Source organism: Pleurodeles waltl, chromosome 8 (genome assembly GCF_031143425.1).
Source record: "Pleurodeles waltl isolate 20211129_DDA chromosome 8, aPleWal1.hap1.20221129, whole genome shotgun sequence".
In the NCBI taxonomy this organism is placed as follows: domain Eukaryota; kingdom Metazoa; phylum Chordata; class Amphibia; order Caudata; family Salamandridae; genus Pleurodeles; species Pleurodeles waltl.
This window is the reverse complement of record NC_090447.1, coordinates 840,813,023-840,834,536: the sequence shown is the minus strand read 5'-3', so window position 1 is coordinate 840,834,536 and position 21,514 is coordinate 840,813,023.

Sequence of the window (21,514 nt, the reverse complement as noted above, 5' to 3'; positions counted from 1 at the left end):
TTTTTTTTAGTGTTTACTTAGATTAGTGTGGCATGTTTATTGTGTTATTTTTGCATGTTTACAACATTTTGAGGCCACTATTTGATGACTTAGTAATCCCCTGAGGAAGCATTCTTCTGTCCAACACAGCATGGTGGTGTATGGTTTCTCACTTCATCCGATTTGTCCCTCAGGATGGGCAGAGTGTGATGCAATCATGGGCACTGCGCAGAATTCTCTGACTACATATTATCAGGACGGTTGTATTGACAAGCTACGTAATTTGACAGTAGGCACATTTCAGTTATCTACTTCACAGTTGATATGTCACATTACCCAGAGACAGATTTGTTGTGTAAGTGCTATTTATTGAAACGTGCTGTAGTGCTATCTGTACATTGTCCATGATTGTGAGTCCATTATAGTGACATTTTAAATTGGGATCCAACACAAGGGGTTACGGAAATGCTTTTGACATGCTGGGGTTGATGTTTCAGACAGTGCAGAGGGACAGGATTTGGCAATGAGTAGGAGAGAGACAATCACTTGGCTGGGTGATAAGATATACAGTGGTTTGCAGAACAGTGCTCGAGTAAAGTTGTTGCAAGACTGGCAAGTTACAATTCGCAGGACCTTGGTAAATGTGGGCCATGTGGCAGGGACTAGTGCTTCCGGGTCATTTTCCTTGTGAATGTGATCTGTTCCATGTCTTCTTCTTCTGATGTGTGTGTTGCCTGCTTTGTCCTTGTTGTTGTTGGTTGTGAAGGGGCAACACACATCTCAGTGTTAGAAGACGTGGAGTCAGACATCCCGGTCGCTGCTCCCTGTGAAGGTCTTAAGGGCAGTACTGTAGCAAGGTTCTTGAGAATAGCAGCCACATCACGATGGTAGGCAGCCAGGTCGGCCCTGAGGGAGTCATGATTGCATTCGTGCATGCAGGGGAAGGTTTGGGGTGCGAGGAGTTGTGGCAACTCCCTTACTGCAGTGGTGAATTCCTTGACAGTTTCTTATAGTCCTTGCAGTATGGATGTTAGGGCTTGCATAGCTGCTGCCTGATCTGCAGATGACATCATGCACGAACGCATCCCCTCAAGGCTGGCTGCCATAGTTTGCATCCCCACCCGCACCTCCTTGGCCAGCTCCCGCTGTACTCCAACTACAGTTCTCTCAAAGCTTGTGCCAGTGTCGTCTGAGTCCTCAGCTGTATTGGAGCTGGCAGGTCTTACAATTGGGGTGGTGGGTGGATCCTCTGCGATGGCTGCTTGTTCTGTGCTCCTCCTTGTGACTGAAGGAGACGTCTGGAGGGTTTCAAGGACCTTTTGGATAGTCTCCTGGAGAATGTTTATCGGCTCGTCATCCATGTCATTTGAGAAATCTGGGACAGGCATATTGGCAGGAGATCCATCTTCCTCTGCAATGAAACAGGGTACAATTAGTGTGTCTGTGTTGTGGCAATTTTGATGTGACGTGCCTGCCTTTTGATTAATTCACTTTGTGATCTTGTTTTGTGTTAATTTCTCCAGTCCTTCAGATGGGCATTCTTCCAGGCCTATGGCCCACCTGTGTGTCACATGTATGTTATTGAGTTATCAGACTTGTCAGCCTCATCGCCTCTAGGTATTGATTTATGCCAAATAGAAAATTGCCACCTTCTTTTCCTACTCAACCCTCCGTGTACATCTATTCTCATGGTGAGACCTTTCACTGGCTGTGGGTGTACTGATGGCCCTGGCAGCACACTTAACAATCTGGACGTCTCCCAATCTCTGATCTTTCACATCCACTTAAATGTAATTGACATGTGGCATATCCTATGCATGGCAATGTTATGATCCGATATGGATGTTGACATTGGTAATGTGTCCCGCTGATGTTGGGGAATGTGTGTTACATTGGATTGCCCTGATAATCGTTTCAGTGTCCTATTTCATCCTCTGACTGTGCAGGTGTATTTCAGTGACCAGTTACATGTGTCCCCTCCTCAATGCTGTTGTCTGAGCAGTATGACATTTGGGATGTTGCATTTTTACCCAGGCACAGGAGGGACCCTGACATATGCAGCATCGGTGTGTCCTTAGTGCTGTGTAGCTCCTATTGTTGTTTACATTGGCTGATGTTTGCGACAACTATGGGCATTGACATTTGAGAGTACTGGGGCCTTTGTCTTGTTTCTGGGGATTGTTGAAGTTGTCATCCTCACCCCCTAATTTAGGTGTGTATGATCCATGGGGAGGTTACTGCCATTGGCTACTTGAGCTGCACACAGAGCAGAGGTGGTAGTGGCAACTGTTGTCGCAGTTACATTCTAGTTGTCGGTATGGCTAGAGGTTGTTAATAGGGCCCTAGTTAATGTAGGGGGTATGTTGGCTGCCGTGTGCCGGCTTGTCAGTTTGACGTAGTGGCCTTCCCTCCTTGCGTGGCTTTCCCTTTGCTCCATTGTTGGCATGACAGCATGCCCCCATGGGACTGTTGTTGGTGTTGTGTAATGGTGTTCCCCAGGTCTTCTCAGAATGGGCCATGCCCCCCTGCTGTGCCCCTTTACCCATGCCACTCCATGTATTAGATGACTTCAATGCATTTAGTGGTCGGTATCCCCCCCCCCGGTTGTAGATGACATTATTGCATTTTAATTCCCCATGCGACTTACCCTGCATGTGCGTTGTCTCCTGGTAGTCTGCCCTGTCCTGTCCGTGAATCCCTGTGACGATCTCCTCAGGGATGACAGCTGCGACCATCTCCTCCATGTGGTCCAGGGCCTCCTGGTGTGCTGGACTCCCCACTCCAGTCTGCAGTGCTGCCTTCCTGTTCCTGGCCATCTTTTCCTTGGTCCTGCGCTTGCAGTCATGCCAGCGTTTCTTGCACTCGATGACTGTTCTGCGTACTTCAGCCACACTGTTAATCTTGTCGACAATTTGTTGCCATATGGCCTCTCTCCTACTGATTGGCAACTTTGATGTGACAAACAGTTGATGCTGGTGTTCCGTCACCTCTTTAACCAGAATTTCCTGCTCCTCTGCACTAAAGCGACACTTTCTTTTCTTCTTAAAAGTGTCCTGGTTCTTGTGTGGGACATCCTGGCTGGTTCCTGGTCTGCTGTCATCTTCCTGGGGTCTGTAGTGGTATCTGGGATCCATTTTGGCTCTCCTCTGGTGAAATTGCAGTGTTCGCTGTTTTTTTTAACGCTATTGCGTAAAAAAAAACTGCGCATATCAGGTTTGCGGTGTCGTAAATCGACCCAGAGTCATTTCCGCTGCGTTAATGTCGTTGTCCTTTACGACTTGACGCCGCAGTGTGCGTCAAAGATAATGACTCCCACCTGTGGTTTGTGCCGCCGTGCGCCAAAGTATAAATATGACACCCGCACGGCGCACCAAAATGGCGTTAGCCGGTGGTAATATGTTTTACGCAAAACTGCGCCGGCGCAGTTTTGCGCCAAAAAGTATAAATATGGGCCTCCATGTCAAACTTCAATATACTTAAACATTAATTAAATTTGTATACTCAGTAGTCAATAAGAGAGTTCTATTTAATATTTAAAAGTTTTATTAGTCATTTGTTCTCAAATACTTTTCTTTAATATTATCAATCAAGTATAGGTTTAGGAACATAGTATAAGGTGTGTTCCCAACATCTGATCCCTATTCAAAATTTTCAATACAGGAAAATCATTTAGATCAAAAAACTCAGAAGGAGTTTCCTAGAAGAGCAGTCAAGGCTCAGCAACAAATATTTATTTGAGTCAGTTAGTATAAAATATAAAATAGCAAAAAGGGAACAGACATCTTAGAGTCTGTCTAGCCACTAAAACTATCAAAACTCATAAAGAGGAAAAGTAACAGTCTCTAAGGTAGAAGAGATAGAGAATGGTCTGAGGCTTCACAGAGCTGTATAAAAAGCATCTGATCCTCTCCAAGGAAATATAAATCTATGGTGATCCCTGTTCTTTCCCTGGGACACGTATTATACCTAGCATAATGATAGAAAAGTTTAACAATTCTTCAGATAATATGCAGGATTATCCAATCCGAAAGTGGAAACATCATGTTGAGACAGCAACAGTTTTTGTTGAAATGGTTCTAACAAAGAGTGCTCAAAACACACAATACATTTGTAGAAGTTTCAGCTACAAAGAAACATTTCACTATTTTCACAACTGCCTGGGTTTCTGAAAGAAAGAACATTCATGTTATGTCTAGGCATGATCACATTGTCATCTCCTTTCTCACACATCTTCACACTAGAAGCCTAATCGTGAAGCAGGTTTTAAGATTCATCAGGACCAAAAATAGCTTCTCCAATTAGCAATTAAGAAAAACAGTCACTTACATTTAATCAACTTTTAGTAGCACCAAAAAAGGTCTCCCATCCCCAACTGTGAGGTGTGGCTCCATGGGAAGCACGAAGCCCAGGACTGAAAAGGACAAAATATGCCCGTGGTCCAAAGTAATGGACCTACCCTCCGGTTCGCGTTCCCGTCAAGTCACTTGTTAATTGCTAATTGGAGAAGCTATTTTTGGTCCTGATGAAGCGTCAACGGATCCAGATGGACCATTGGACGCGAAACATGTCGACCCATTATTAGAGATACCATAAAGCTTGTGGTCCTGTGGTTGTGTTTTGAAAGTTGTTGAGCATTGCACTCATTTTCACTTTCATTTTTGTTTTTAACCTTGGTCTTCATTTCTCCTATACTGATCAAATCTATGATGTGAGTTTGAAATGAATAACCAATTTTAATTTTTCTTTTTTGGCTCTCCTACTTTTGACTGGTGGTTTGGTCCTCCTCATCCACTGGTCACCATAATAGTAACACGGCTTATAGCCCCCATTTGGGGAGCCCGTCAGGCATTGCAGTGCCGACCTGGCATAGAGCAATTCCCGATGATGATGCCAGTCATCCAGTGTGATGCGTGAGGGTCTCTGCTCCTGAACTATTAGGTTCCCTATACCTGTCTTGTTAGTATTTGGAACAGTGTACTCTTATGTTGTTTATCACTATTTTAGGAGACTGTACACTGGACCACTAACCTCCTGGTCCCTCCCCTCCTGATTTCTTGTCCAACTAATGGTAACCTTTATTCAAATCAAGTCAAGGGAAGACCTTGGCACCATTCAATTGTTTTATCATGTCAGCAATGTGCAGACCGGGATGTTGCTCTTGTTCAATTGCTTTGTTTGCCTGGCACATGTCAATGAATATGCTCAAAGCTCCTTCAATTACCTTTTTGGACACTACTACTATGGGAGAAACTCATGGTGTAGGACCAGTGCAACAGTAAATAATAGCATGCTTATGTAACAAATCAAGTTCTTTTTCAAAATCTTATTGTAAAGAAAAAGCAACTTGTCTTGGTCTCTGAACAATACGATGGACATCCTCATTAATATGCTGCTTTACTTTCATTGTCTTTAACTGTCCTAAACCATGAAACAATGAAGGGCATTGACATTCTAATTCGTGATGAGCATTCATGTTGTAATTCACAGAAATATGTCCCTTGTCATCAGCTGCTTTAGGAACTGAGCAAACAGGCATTTGCTGCTGTACCTTGAAGCACATGGATCGGTGCTGGTGCCTTTGTTTTCTTATGTTTCACTGTCACTAAAAATTAACCTTTACTCTTCATGGGTGTCAATGCATCCTAAGTATACACTTTATCCTTTGATGGCGTAAGTTGTTGTAATGGAGAGAGTTCAATTTACTTCTCTTCAGGCATTATATTCATCAATGCCTTGCTGTTAATAATGAAAGGTGTGGAGCATCCATTTATTTTCAAGGAAATCTTTGGACAGGGTTTTTATGATTATGTTGCTTTGACGTTATGACTTTTCTTTGACTGACTTGTTTTCTTCACATGGGACCAGTCTGACATGTGCACATTTTTCTGAGATAAACAGCGACATGACACAATGGGGGTCATTTCAACCTCAGCGGTCTTTTCACAAGACCTCCGAGGGACCACCGTGCTGAAGACCGCCAGTGCTGGCGGTTTTCCGCTCCGCGAATTATGACTGCTGGCAGCCCTCCGTCCTTTTCCAGATGGCGGGGAAGTGGAGGTTGCTCCACCTTCACCGCCCCGTAAACAGAACACCGCCCACCGAATCACGTTACGTGATTCGGCGTGGCAGTGTTCTGTTGACGGGGTGCTGGCGGCGGACCAGCCCCCATGGATCCCCTCCCCTCCCAGAGGATCAACGGACCAGGTAAGTTGATCATCCATTAGGGGAGGGGGGATGTTGTGTGTTGTGTGCGTGCATGGGGGTGTGCGTGTGAGTATGAAGAGGGGGTGTGTGAGTGCATGTATGCATGCAGGGGTGTGTTGAGTTTGGAAATGTGTGCGTGTCTGCCTGTATGTATGTCTGTATGGATGTGTACATGTATGTCTGAATGTGGGTGTGCGTGTATGACTGTGCGTGTGTCTGTTGGCATGTTTGTTCATGTGTGTGCGGGTATGTGTGTTGGTGGTGTCTGCGTGCGTGTCAGGAGTGAGTCTGTATAGTGATGCTGGGGGTGGGGTGGGGAGGGGGTCCTGCCACCTTTAGGGGGTGGCAGGGGGTGGGTGGTGTCAGGGAAGGGCTCTGGGGTGGGGGTGGTGGGTGGGGGAGACCTCTATCAGTGCCAGGGAAGGAATTCCCTGGCACTGATAGTGCTTACCACCATGGATTTCATGGCGGTTACCAACCCCATGAAATCCATGGCGGTCAGCCGGGTCATGATACCGCCGGCGGTCTTGTGACGGCCGATGGGCTGGAGACCCAAGTCTCCAGCCCAGCGGTCGTCTCCGCCCTGGCGGTCGGTTCGGAGAAGTGACGGATGACCATGGCGGTAACCGCCATGGTCATGATTAACATTTTTTTACCGCTAGCCTGTTGGCGGTAAGACTGCTGCTTCTCCGCCACCCGCCAGGGTTGTAATGCGGGCCAATAACTTTTTTCACTTTCACTTATTACTGAGGTGGAAAACTGTTTGATGATGATTTTGATGACGATCAACTTCTTTTAGTTTCTATTTGCCTCAACTGATGTTGCCTCTTGGCCTTGTGGGTGTGCATTAAACGCTACTTCTGAAACGTTCTGGAGGCCATTTTGTCTTCACTCTGTGATGCACTTAGTTTTTTCTTTAGCACAGCCTTTTCATATGTGTCCAATGGTGGGACACTTTCCTTCATGTGGAACCGCAAAACCAAACCTAAAACGCAACTTCTTTTTGTGGGTAGACATCACATTTTGTCCTTCAGCCTTTTTTTGAATTACTTTTCACACTCATGACTGACTCATTTCGGGCACCTATGGCCTCCATGTCAGCAACTTGTCTCCCAGCACGTTCCTCAGCTCTGGCAGCCATCAGCACTAGCTCCAGACTGAGAGTCAGATTTATAAGGCCCTATTGCCACCAGAGAGTTACTTTTTGAGACGCTTCGGTGGCATTAACTACTGTTCCATATTTACAAGGAGGTATAATGCCACTTTTTGTGGTGTTATGCCTTTTTGTAAATATGGGCCCCTCCGACGCAGATTTCTGTATCAGAGGGGCGGGCAGTGGGTGCTGCAATGGGTGTTCCATTGTAACACCCATTGCTTTTGACGCTGCCCCAGATTTATGACAAACTGTAAATCTGTGGCAGCACCAAAAACTATCCCCACCCAGGGAGGGGGGGCATTAGCATGGCAAAACTAGGAGAAATGTTTTTATTACTCCTCATTTTTTGCTTTTTCTGTGTGTGCTGCATTCTGTAGCACACATCGAAGAAACTAAAGGCCATGGATGATTGTTTATGTGCAGGAAGGGATACCTTCCTGCACATAAACAATCACTCCCCTCAATGCAGACACCCTTGCACTATGGTGCAAGGATGCCTGCATTGGCGCAGGCAGCTTAATTTAGTGCCGGTGCAGGGGGAAACGGAGGGCTGTGCCGTATTCTTGTGAATAAGGCGCAGCCCTGCGTTTCAAAACTAGTGCAGTGTGGTGCTGCTGATTTTGGCACAGCACCACACTGCGCCAGTTTCTACTAAATCTGGACACAAGTGTTTATCTCAGCATTGTCATCTGAATGAATCGGACAAGCAATCATCAATAACTCTAAGCCACATGGCTTCTTCATTGTTAAATTCATTAAACGTACACTGTGTGATGAGTGTGTCAAGTCTTTCCATAAATTCATCAATTATTTCACCAACTCTTTGACGCTCTTGACTGAAATGTATTGTTCATACTCATCATTTGGGAGAGGTGAAGCTGGCTTATGGTTTCTTGAAAAATTGAGTGTACTTTAACTTCTGTTTCAATAAATTAGGCCAGTAGTTCAATGATAAACACTTAAAATCAGTTGCTGTCTGCCACTATAGTTAAATACTACCACCAATAGACATAAGCACAAAATCTCTTTTGTGTGTATTTATTTATTTCCTTATGAGCTTTATGAAGTGCTGCACATTGATTCACAATTCAGAGTGCTGTCCAGTGAATCAACTTACGCAACGTATATTACTGTAACCGTGGAGCATCGAATTAAAACACGCTAATTTGTTCTTCACACTAAACCATAGAAACTCAGCAGTAATAGTTATACTTAAGGAACTATTACTCATTGTCTAAAGTAACTTTTTGGCATGAGTTATAGTTTTTCCAGTTAATTATAAATATAAGTATAACTCTAACTGCTGATTTTTTTTTTTGTGAATTTCTTTTTTTTTAACACACACATTAATATAACCAGCACCACGCACAGCCTTTGGCCGTGCACTGCAGAGGTTGGCTGCAGGGCCTGTGGCCAACACTCGCACATACATCCAAACACAAGGTGCATGGGTTTGAATGTGGTGGGTGTTTTTTTTTACAGTTTTCCTCTGGATCCATGTATCCAAAACCGATTTACACAGAGGGCAATGCTGAGCCACACGGAGGATCTGCGAATCTGACAAAAAAAATCTAGGCAATTTGTTGCCCATATGTGCCTTATTGGGTCAGGATACCTGTATCCTGAGCCTTTATGTGTTTTTGTACTGTATGTATCCCATCCCCCCAGCTGATGCAACAAGTAAAATGGAGGCCGCACTTCTTCTGTCAGGTTGTAGCCAGCCAAACATGGCCTTGCTTTTCCCCCCGGATCCACGGATTCACCAATGGTGGATCCATAGAGGATCTGCATTTCTATATATCTATATATGTTAACCTAAAAATAACTCTGAATCTAGTGAACAGATTTGCACCAAATCACAGAAAGCACACTCTTTGAACCAAGATCTATCTTCCTGCCAAATTTGGTGTAATTCTGTTCAGCGGTTCGGACTGTAGCCATGTCTAAAGATTGAAAAATCCCCATAGACACAGAATCGGGAAAAAGTGTTTTGGGACCGCCATTTTTCCCGGTCCCTGCTTGACAGATCACCTTCAATCTTTCAAGACACCAGCTAAAGTGAGTGTTGTATTAGTTTTGGAAATTTCACAAAGATTAAGCAAACAGCACCAAAGTAATTGGCAAATTAAAAAAAGCTCCATCAATGAAAAAAAATGCCTTAACTATAACTACCTAGTGGCTATGACCAGAAAGGCAATGCGTGTGTATATCTATATCTATATATATATATATATATATATATATATGCATATATATATATATATATATACTTATATACACACACATTGCCTTCTGGCCATAGCCGCTAGGTAGTTACAGTTTTTTTTTTTTAAACATATTTTATTGTTTTCATAAACATAAGAAACAATGGAGAGCAGATAAGGCATATATGGTATTACATGTGTAGTTTTTTCACCAATTTATATGTTATTACATTCTGTGTGTCTTTACATATCAACTCTTTTGTCCTTAAACTGTCTCATTCAGTATGTCATATATGGTGGACTACGTGCATTGTCGCATTGGCGTTTTCAAGTTATTATGTCAACTTGTGTTCTTGACATCGAACATTATTCTTAACTACCAACTATTGACCACTAATCAGACATCTTGGTGTTGAGGATACCTTTTCTATCGCTGCATTCTTGACTGTTATCAATTATTATACATTATTGATGTATGTGAGAGAACATTTCTGGGGGGGTGGGAGCGTTTCGTCGATTTTATTATGTACTTAGTGATTATTATCTTATGGGTATCATTGGGATGCATCCTCGTCATGTTCATCTTTATCCAATGATGTGAATATTTCTACTAATTCATCCCGTTCCTGGGCTACTGGGTATTTCCTACGTCCGGCATTTTCTTCTCTTCTAAGGGCAACTCCTTCTGCTTTACCCCATTCTATTACCGCCGCCCTCCATTGGCTCACCGTGGGTGCTGTCGTGGCTTTCCATCTCCTAGTCACTAGGCGTTTAGTCAATAGGAGTGCTAGGTTTATCTATCTAGGGAGAAATTTCTTTTTTGGGGGACGCGGGAGCATTCCCAGTATACATGTCTCCATTTTACAGTATATAGTCTTCCCTGCTAGTGTATTTAGGGAGTTGGTTATATTTTCCCAGTATTCAGAGATGGCATGGCAGTTCCAGAGCATGTGTGTGAGTCCTGCCTCATCCTCTCTGCATCTATAGCACGTTGAGGGCAGTTCTGGGTATAAGATATGTAGTCTGTGTGGGGTAAGGTATGCTCTGAGGAGTATAGCATATTGAATGAATTTAAATCTTGTATTACAGGTTATTTGGCTTGGGTAGTTTAGTATGTTAGTCCACTCCTGTTCTGATATCTCTCTTCCTACGTCTGTTTCCCATTTGATTTTTAATTCCGTCAGAGGTTTAGATAGGTGAGTTTGCAGTCCTTTATACAGCCATTTGACCATATGTGTCCCTTGGCCTATAGTATATATGGAGTGTATCAGTGCGTGTGTAGGTGGTTCTGTATTATTCGGGGCCCAGTATTTAGTGACGTAATGTATAATACTAGCATGTAGGAGGAAAAGTGAGGTTGACAGGTTGTGTTCATAGATGTAGTCAGTGTGTGTTAGTAAACTTTGGTCTTTAAACAATGCACCTATGAACTCTACACCTTCCTGTGCCCATTTTTGTAGTTGTGTAGGGGTTAAATTACCTATGGTTACTGGTAATCCCAACAGTGGGATATTGGGAGAATAGGGGATCGTGCCAGAGGTGTATCGAAGTGCCAGTTGCCGATATTGGAGTGCTATTTTCAACAAGAGAGGGGTGTGTCCCTGAATCGGGGTTCCGGGGAATAACAAGGAGTGCAGATTACCCCTGTCCAGCATCTGTTGATTGTAGTTTATTTCTTGTAGGTTTCGGCCGCTAAGCCAGCACGCCAGCCACTGGAGTAAACCCGCTATGCAGTAAGCCTTAAAGTCTGGTGCGTTCATCCCTCCCTGCTTTACAGGCAGATGTAATTTGGCCAGGCTTATTCTGCATCGTCCTTTCCCCCATATAAGTTCCAGCAACATAGAGTTGAGTTGTTTAAAATATGATTCCGGAACTTTCACTGGTAGGTTGGTGAAGTAGTATATTAGGTGGGGTAGTGCCACCATTTTGGCTATTGCCAACCTTCCCGCAATTGATATTGGTAACGTAATCCAGAATTGGATCTGTGTTTTAAGTGAGGAGAGGGCTTTTTTCAGGTTACCTTCCAGGAGGTCTTCAGGAGTGCGATATATTTGAATCCCAAGATATCGGAAAGTGTCTGTTGCAACTTGTAGTTGGTGATCTCCAAATGGTAACGTGCTGTCTTTATGTGGCTCATAGAACGAGAAAGCTATGGATTTGTTTTAGTTTATGGCCAGTCCAGACAGGGGCATGAATTCTTCAAATATATACGCTGCTTTGTTAGGGCTTTGGTTCAGATCCTTAATAAATAATATAATATCGTCTGCGTATAATGAAACTACGTGTTGTGCATGATCTATTTCAATGCCCCATGTTTCACCCTCTTGTCTTAATAACTGTGCCAGCGGTTCTATGGCTAAGACAAATAGTAAAGGGGATAAACGGCAGCCCTGCCTTGTGCCTCTATGTACCGAATAAGTGTCTGATATATTTTGTCCTGTACGTGCTCTGGCTGTTGGTGCTGTTTATATAGTAGGTTGACCCATTTAATATAGTCTGGTGGAACCTGAAACTTCTTTAGTACCTTTATCATGTATTCCCAACTAAGTGAGTCGAAGGCCTGGCGGAGATCTAACGAGAGGCATCCCGCTTGTGGGAGCTTCCCCCTTGCAGCATCCATTACCTGGTATAATCTACGTACATTCAAGGAGGTGTTCCTCGTTGGTACAGAACCGCACTGGTCCGTGTGTATAAGATTGGCTATGTGTGGTAGGAGCCTTTGTGCTAGGATTTTTGCTAGTATTTTATATTCCATGTTTAGTAAGGATAGTGGTCTATACGATGACATATCCGTTGCGTCCTTACCCGGTTTCAGTAGGGACGTCACTCGTGCTTGCCCCGTTGTGTCTGGAAGTCTTCCTATCTCTAAGGATGCTTGATATAATCGCTCTAAGTGTGGGGTGAGCTGTGTGTTGAGTAGTGAGTAAAATTCTGTGCCTGGCGTTTTATTGTGTGCCATATTTTTAATAGTTTCCTTGATCTCTCCTTGTGTAATTTGAGCTCCCAGTATCTGCCCATCCTCTGCGTTAAGTGTTGGAAGTTTCATCCTAGCCAGGAAAGAGTCAATTTTTCCCTCTTCTACTGGGGGTGGGGCGGAGTATAAAGCCATGTAATAATCTTTAAAGGCCGTATTAATCTCCAATTGGGTAGTTATATCACCATGTTGTATTGTCTTGATATGCAGTATGGGAGTGGGGGCTAGTTCTTCTCTTATTAGTCGTGCTAGGAGTGGTCCTGCCCTATCACCTTCTCTGTGCATTCTTTCCTTATATCTAATATGATCAAATTTTCGGAGTTTTTCTACCAGGCGGGCGTGTTCAGATCTGAGACCCTGCAGTGCTGTAGTGTTGGTGGGGTTTATGATCGATTCTTTCTCAAGGATACCCAACTTTTCTTCTGCCTGTGTCAGTTCTTCGTACTCCCGTCACTGCTCCTATTATAACCCCTCGTATAACCACCATGAATGCTTCCCATTCTATTAGTGGGGAGGAAGCTGTGTCTGTATTGTTATGGAAAAAGGTCTTGATTGTCTGCGCTAGTTCCTCTCGTAGGGCAGTGTCTTCTAACATTATGGGGAGTAGACGCCATGTTGGGATAGGTGTGGATGTTCGTCCCCATTTCATTGTCACTTCTACAGGGTTATGGTCTGATAGTGTCTTCGCAAGGTAAGTGGTTTTGATCATGTGCGTCTGTAGTGCCTCAGTGCAGACAATCCGATCTAATCTCATGTGTACTTTGTGAGGGTGGGAATAGAAGGAATATTCCTTCATGTTAATGTTTCTTGCCCGCCATATATCTGCTAGGGACCATCCCTGTAGCCATCTCTTTAGTGCATCTGCTTGTCTCCGTGCATTTGTTCCTGACATTGGAGGGGTGTTTCGGTCCATGACAACATCTAACACCGCATTAAAGTCACCCCCAATTACCCAGGGAATATGTGCCCATAGCGTTAGCACTCTGGATAGGCATTCTAGAAAGGAGTCTTGGCCAGTATTTGGTGCGTATATGCTGCCCAGCACTACTAGTTTCCCATCTAAGTTACCCTTGATTAAAACGAATCTACCTTCCACGTCAATCTTAGGGGCATATTTATACTCCGTCTGCGCCGATTGTGCGTCAAAAATGTTGACGCACAATCAGCTCAAACGTTGCCCCGTATTTAAACTTTGACGTCCGAGGTCGACAAAATTCCGCTGTGTGCGTCATTTTTTGGATGCGGCGACCCGCCTTGCGTTAATTATATGCAAGGTAGGCGTTCCCGTCCAAAAAATGGCTTAAACGGCAGTGCACCGTATTTATGCTTTCGGAAAAAAATGACGCACGGCTGGGAGGCGGAGCCAGAAAATGACGCACAGTCCGATTTGCGTAAAAAATTAACGCCTGGGTCAGGGCAGTCATTAAAATGGGGCAAACACATCTGTATTTAATCAGATCACACAGAACAAACAGCAGAGCAGCAGAGCAGCAACAGGGAGACATGGAGGTGATACTAATCCAGCGTGAAGGCAGACACAGAGCCCAGCAGCAACAACAGCAGCTACAACAACACCAGCAGGGACCCCAAAGGCAGCGCAGAAGGCAGGAGAGGATATTCCGCCCAAGAACCACCCTTCAGGGCCTCAGGGAACACGACATCATTCAGAGGTACCGGTTGATCTGGCAGGCCATTCAGCAGCTGCTGCCCAACATTGAACAGCAGTTGGCCCCCACTTTGGTGACACCCGCACCATCCCAACAGAAACCAAGCTGCTTGCCGTACTTCATATGCTGGCAAGTGGCTCTTTCCAAGCAACTGGTGCCCTGGTTGGCGGAACATCACAACCATCATTCTCCGCCTTTTTGCCCAAAGTTCTGGATGCCATCATTCGACTGACACCCCGCCACATCCGCTTCCCTAACACACTGCAGAAACAGCAGGAAACAAAACAGGGGTTCTACCTCATCAGTGGCTTCCCACACGTCCTTGGTGCAATCGACTGCTCACATGTACGCCTTGTGCCACCTGCTGCAACTGAACACCTCTACCGCAACAGGAAGCACACACATTCCATCAACGTGCAGGCCATAGTCGATAACAGGGATTGATCACCAACATCGTGGCTAAATATCCTGGGAGTGTACATGACTCATACATCTTCCGTCACTGCACCATCAATGAACACTTCCAGGATGGACGGTATGGCAATGGACTACTTGTTGGTAAGTACAAAAACCAACTTATATACACACTGTATAGCAACCCTCTAGGACACACAACACATACACCACAACAGCAACATGTCAACAGGAACACATTGAGGTCGTGACATCACTAGCCATGTTTCTTAAGTCACCATTGAACCTGTCACACATCGGAAATTACTGTACAGCCTAATGTTAAGACGTCAATGAGTGTGGTTGCCTAAATGTCACCTTGCAAATTGTAAGTTTTCCAATGACCTTTACATTAATCCATTGCATAAGTTTAAAAGGTATGGGATGTACAGGGTACTTTGATATGAACGTGTTAACAACACTTTCAATTTTAACTGTGCATGGAACTATCATCTCACCCCCAGTGAAGACACACGGACACCTGTATCACAAGTCACAATGCTAGGGAGGGCACACTGTACTGCAAATCCCAAAACATACTGCTGACAAACGGTTAGCAGACAAACACTTGTTCAGCCATGGAAACAACACAACGCAGATGGTACAGCCTACAAGCATAGGATGCCACATTATTACACAAAAGAGTCACAGACAACACAAGACAACTACTGCCATGAAAGGTCTTTTAAATGGTGCCAGCTACATCAACATGATCCCACTAATTTTCTCTTGCAGCTGATCAATCAATCAATCAATCATGGTATTTATATAGTGCGCTACTCACCCGTGAGGGTCTCAAGGCGCTGGGGGGGGGTTCACTGCTGCTGAAAGAGCCAGGTCTTGAGGCTTGATCAGGGGTATGGCATCCAGCCATGGATTATGACACCATTTGGCAACCCAAGTACTGCTGCAGAGCGTGCATACAACAACGCCCATAGGAGGACATGCAGCATTGTCGAGCGGATCTCCGGCATCCTCAAATCAAGGTTCCGCTGCCTCGACATCACTGGTGGTAGCCTCCTATATTCCCCCGAGATGGTCTGTAGGATCATCCTCACATGTGCAATATTGCACAACATTTGTATCAAAAGAAACATTCCCCTCCTGGAACCAGAGTCACACATGGCTGAAGAGGAGGAAGAGGAGGATGCTGGCCTGCAACAGGAGGGGGAACTACAGAACACAGCTGCTGGTATACGCAGGCGGCAACAGAATGTAAATAATTTATTCTGAATATGATCACCTTCACCACTTTAGTTAACAAATTTAAATAAACACCTATTCTAATCACCATATCATGGTCTGGCTATTCCTTTTTGCACACCTTCATCTCGACTTATCAGAATAAGAGTGTTGCCTCATGGAGCATTGCTGAGATACTGAGAAGGACACGGAACATCCCAGAGCTAATGTGATGCCTAACATACAATGGTCACATACACACACACTCTTAATGACATATATCATGTACATATCTCCTTTGAAGGCCAATAGCAGAGGACCACAACTATTTCACACATACATGTTGAAAGCAAGGTCCAACGCAGCATATGGCACACAACTAAGACACCATCACTCAATAAGGGGAAAACAAGCCTCATACATGAGGCAGTCAATGTGCTTTAGCATCAGTAACAGGAATGCCTGACCAGACCCTTGACAGCAGTTAGTCCAACTGCATCCAATATTTGCAAGGACTATCTGTGACTAGAGTTCCATAGAAGCAGAACATAGACAGCACAAGTGCCACACATATGACATGCATTGCGCACATGACATTCCATGTACATGTCAGGCCATTTCATAACTCATTACTCACCCATGCACCTGGTCACAACCCACCTGTCGGAAGAGGTCCCTGGAATACTAAGATGTGTACCTTGATAATACCTCCTCTACACACACAGACCAACATTAGCAAACCAGTGGGCTACACCCTTTCCTATGGTATGCCATTGTCATAGAACATCTGACTGCAAGGATGTCAGGTCAATTTATACACTGTCTTCTAGTTTCAAAGCCCTGTTAGCACATGTAGATTGCTTCCCCTGTGAAAATGTCTGTTGGCCCTTAGAATGCAAGTCTCACCTACAGGACAGGTGAGAAACAGATGCAGCCCACACCTATGATCACCTCCATGCACACCACCCATTTCAAAAAGCACTGCCCCTGATGATGCCTGGAACAGCATAGGAGTTGCCATTATGTCAAATACACCGTCAACCATTGATACTAATTAAGCCGTGTAACACAGCCACTGGGTTCATTTGTCACCTTCAAAAACACAGGACGTACACAGTTTGACATGTCAACTGTCGACTTTGTCCTCAAAACGGTCTCAGTCAGACCACTGATTACGTAACTTGTCAAGTAACTGGATCCTGAATCACCTTGCATTCTGTCAGCCTGACTGGCAACTGTCTGTGCGTCACACTAAAGTTTCCCTGTGTCTACATATGCACCACACTTGCGTTAGCAAACCTCCCATTCATCAGGGGGCATTGGGCATGGGCTTCTTCCATGCATACCCAAATACATTGTATCGCATCATCTGCCTTTTAACTGTACCATTTGAGTTACATCCTCTTGGAAAAGCAAAATTCATGGCCCATCCCTTGTCTGGGTTGCATTTATGCATGAATGACAAAGTGTGACAGTGTCCCAGGGCCGTAGGCAGGGATTGGGTACAGGGCTTTCAGCACAACCAGCAACCTCTGATAATGTCCATGAATAATACAAAAATGTCAGGACCATGGCAGTTCACACACAGCATCACAGTGCGCACAACATAGTGATGGGTCGTGTGTGGTGAATAGCTGCGAGAAATATCAGCACAGAGGCTATGATGTTCCCAAATGCAGTGGGAAGTGCAGAGGCCAACCTGTGTACAAATGTTGTAATGACACCTGCCGGAACATGACACCTGAGACATTATCTCACTCAGCACACCAAGGTTGCACTGTTGACTGTCTCATTACACGTCTTTAGTGACAGGGTGGGACCATCCACATGTTGGTTCACATGTCCACATCTACTTTACTCACATTGATCAACCAAGGATACTCAGTAGATACAGGAATAGCTGCCACTGACTCATGATGAGTCCTGGACCGAACTGTGACAAATTACACCCCAGACAATCTACAGGATCATCGTTGGACCACACACATGAACAAGACACCTATGTGCAATTGATCACTGGAAATATGTGGACATGTGCTGTCTTGTATGCTGGTCCACCACAGCCCCTTGATAGTTGGGGCTCACTTCTATGGCCTCAACTGTGGTGTCATCATACATATGAGATTTACCCTTGTCTGTCTGTGCAAACAACAAGGTACCCACTTCCTCAATGCATGTGTATGACTCACTGTGGGATTCACCAACTAGTGCCTAGGAAGCTCTTACCAATACTCTAGGACATAGGATGTAGAAAATGTGGACCATTGACATGAACAAGCGTCTGCCATCCATCTGGTGCATGCTATGTCACATGTGGTGTCTACGTGACCCTAAAACTTGGAAGTACAGTTTACGGGTGTTGTTACATGTGTGACTAACACATGCCCTTGCTCATTTTCAATTTGACTTGCATCTAAGGATTGGACACATGGACGTCACATTCATACAACCATAAGTACAATTATGCTTCATGTGATACACACACACTTGGTCAACCAACACATTAGTTGTCAAAGCACACACTTTGAGCCAAAGGCATTTAGGTATTGTACATATGTGCGTCACATTGCTATCCTCTCGTTATGCCAAACATGCACAATTTGTGCAACACATATATGTAGGCCACACTTATGACCATCTATTGCATCAGCCAAATGTAAAAATACTGTGAAGGGTGTAGTGGATGATGTTCCGATGCAGTATGATGTCACACATGTGAACATACTCCATCAACACCATACTGTCTTCAATTAGCCAATCTCTGATGTGTTCAAAATGTAAAATAACCAAAAAACAAGTAAAAATGCCCCAAACCAGTTAATGCACTGTAATTTTGACGTCCCTAGCGGTGTGCGTCATTTTTTGACAAACAAAACTGTATTTGCGTCATTTGTTTTGACGCACAGGGGTGAAATTTAGCCCGCATCCAGATATTTGTACAGTCCATGTATCATTTTGTGGATGCGGGTTAATATTCACATCTGTGCGTCAAAAAAAATGACGCAATTACAGTTTTGGTAAACAAAAAATGGCGCATAACGCGAAAAAGGCAGGACTTTTCATACAGGAAGTGATGTAATAGGATATCCTGTTTACAGATCATGTACAGTGGGTGTACTTTCACTTTCACTTTGCAGTCTATGATCCTTCTAGACTGTGTGGCTGTGTAGAGAGTGTTGTCCTGAGATTTTGTGCTGTTTTTGTCCTGTGTGCTATCTGTAAAGTCCTTTTGTGAAATAAATATTGTTTGTGTATACTGTAGTACTGTGCTTTGTCTACATTTGTCCATTTACCTTGTGTTTTTCTTGTTTGTGGGAGTCTGTTGTGGGTAGTGTTAGTTTGGGGATAGTTGGGCTCATTTAAGTGTTTAGGTTTACTTTTTTTCTGTCTTTGTACCCCTACGTTCACCCTTTTCCCCTTTCTATTTCTTTTACTCCTATTCCTTATCGTCACTTATAAGTATGTCTGATAGGCCACGTCTTGGCAGGATGGGGGAAGAGGAGTTGGGGGGCTTCATCTGGCTGGTGACGCATTTCTTGCCGCTCATGATCCAGGCAGGGTGATACAGGGGTAACCGACAGAGGCGTGCAGAATCCGGTGGGGAAAGGTGCTGCATCACCTGCAGCTTGTGCATGCCAGACAGAGGAGTGACCACCAGCTGAAGCAGCGGTGGGCTGACCTCATCACCAGGGAGCAGGATCTCTTGGACCACCTGGGAATCATGATTGGTGGCACTGTTGGTGAGTACGACTTATGTTAATGTGCACGATTAAATGCTCTGTGGTGACATCAGGGGATTAGTGCAATGTCTGCCAGCTAACTTGCTGACTGTGTGTAATGCTGGGGAAATATAAGGGGATCAATGATGCACTATGGCAAGGATCACAATTGCTAGCTGTCAGGTAGCACGTGCTCAGCAAACTTACAGGTTACTTTTCTATGAAGGAAATTGGTGCTGCCTTTTTGTCAGAACAGCTAACAAAATAGGAGCCAACCATGTCTATATAGGGAACTATTGACAGAGAAGTACAGATGTACCAACATTTAGGCCAACTATGTTGACGCAATTGCTAGACTGAATTTAGAATCACTACATGATGCAGAAAATGAGTGCTGCCTTCACGTCAATTGATAATAGCAAAGTGGCTCAGACATATGTCTCATGTGAGTCTGGTGAGTGTGGAAGAAAAGCGTTCACAGAAGTACTATGAATGTGTGGGATTATTGTGTTCCTTGATCTTTTTGGATACATGTCAGTTCTTGATTTGAAAACATTGTGAAAAGGTGTAAGGGCCCTCAGCTAACATCTTAAGATGTTTGTTGGAATTAGTAGAGCCACAATCCAAATATGGATGGCAGTCCAAGTGTATGCACATGGCTTCACATCTCCATGGTTGGTGCAAATCACCATAGCTGGGCCACATCAATTGACTATACTGTGACAACAGGATGGCTTACAAAAGTCCCTGCCCCTCCCTCTGTACATTGGGCCTATGTGCAATAAATGTGTCATGGCCACAAGGCATGTTTGACTGGTAATGCAGTCCTCAAGTAACCAGGCTTTGGATGTCTCTCTTGGATGCACATGATGAGACGATTACACTCCATATTTCTTAGTGCTCACCAATTATGGTGCATGTTTGCAACCACATGATAGTTAGGGCCAATGTATGTGTGCAGATATGTGTGTAACTGTCACAGGAGACCCATGCTATGTACAAGTTGGCCGTGATATATCAGATCCAGTACCATCATGTCTGAATGGCTGCCATTTCATTATTAAGCCTACACACTGTAAATGTTTATGAAATTGTTGCACTGTGCACAGATTTTGAGCACATTTCTTCCTTCCATACCTTACAGGTGGACCGGCACCCTACACTGTGGGAGAGGTGGCGACATTTGAGGACCTCTACCACTCCAGTAAGTGTTGATATGTCTGTTATGTGTTGTGTTTGCTGGTTGTGGACTCGTGTGAGTTGGACGCATAGCAAGGTGTGATGCGTTGGCCAAGCTTTTCACTTGTTCCATGAGTGGGAATGCAGTTCTCACATGTTTTGAATTTGCCAATGCGTATCCAATGGTATCATGTAGGGATTGTAGGACATCCCTGTAGGCCCCACTGTGAGTACAGGGGATAGTCATGTGTATGACACTTGTATCACCAAGAGTCGCAATGGAAGTCCGCCCCAATTTAGTCAGCCTGTCAGACCCACATTCTCCAAGATTGGTAGAGCTAATAGCTTTCCAAAAGACATCTGCTTCCCTATTTACCTCCATAATTTTGAAACAGTAGGTAGAACCTCCTAGCAGCATGTACTTCCACATGTAGTGCAACAAGTCTGTGGAACCTGAGTGCAATGGCCTAGGTGTGCATGCAATTCATGATCATGGGTGTTCTAGCTACTCTGTGTCTGATGTAAGTCAGGCCTCACTGGAAGTATATGTTGTGTACAAAGTTCTGCATTTCCTGACATGTCTGACCCTATGAGTGCTCTAGGGTTTGCTGACTCCTAATTGTAGATCGACCTTACCTGTGGTGTGTCTGTAGAGACAAACATGTGTGGAGTTTCCTATACACTCCTCGGTGTACATGTTGTTGGCAAATTATAGTTGTGTATCCACCTCCCCCCCCTCAAACACGACCATGGGTTTGTGAATGGGGTACCTAGTACTGATGCTACCAGTATGTTAC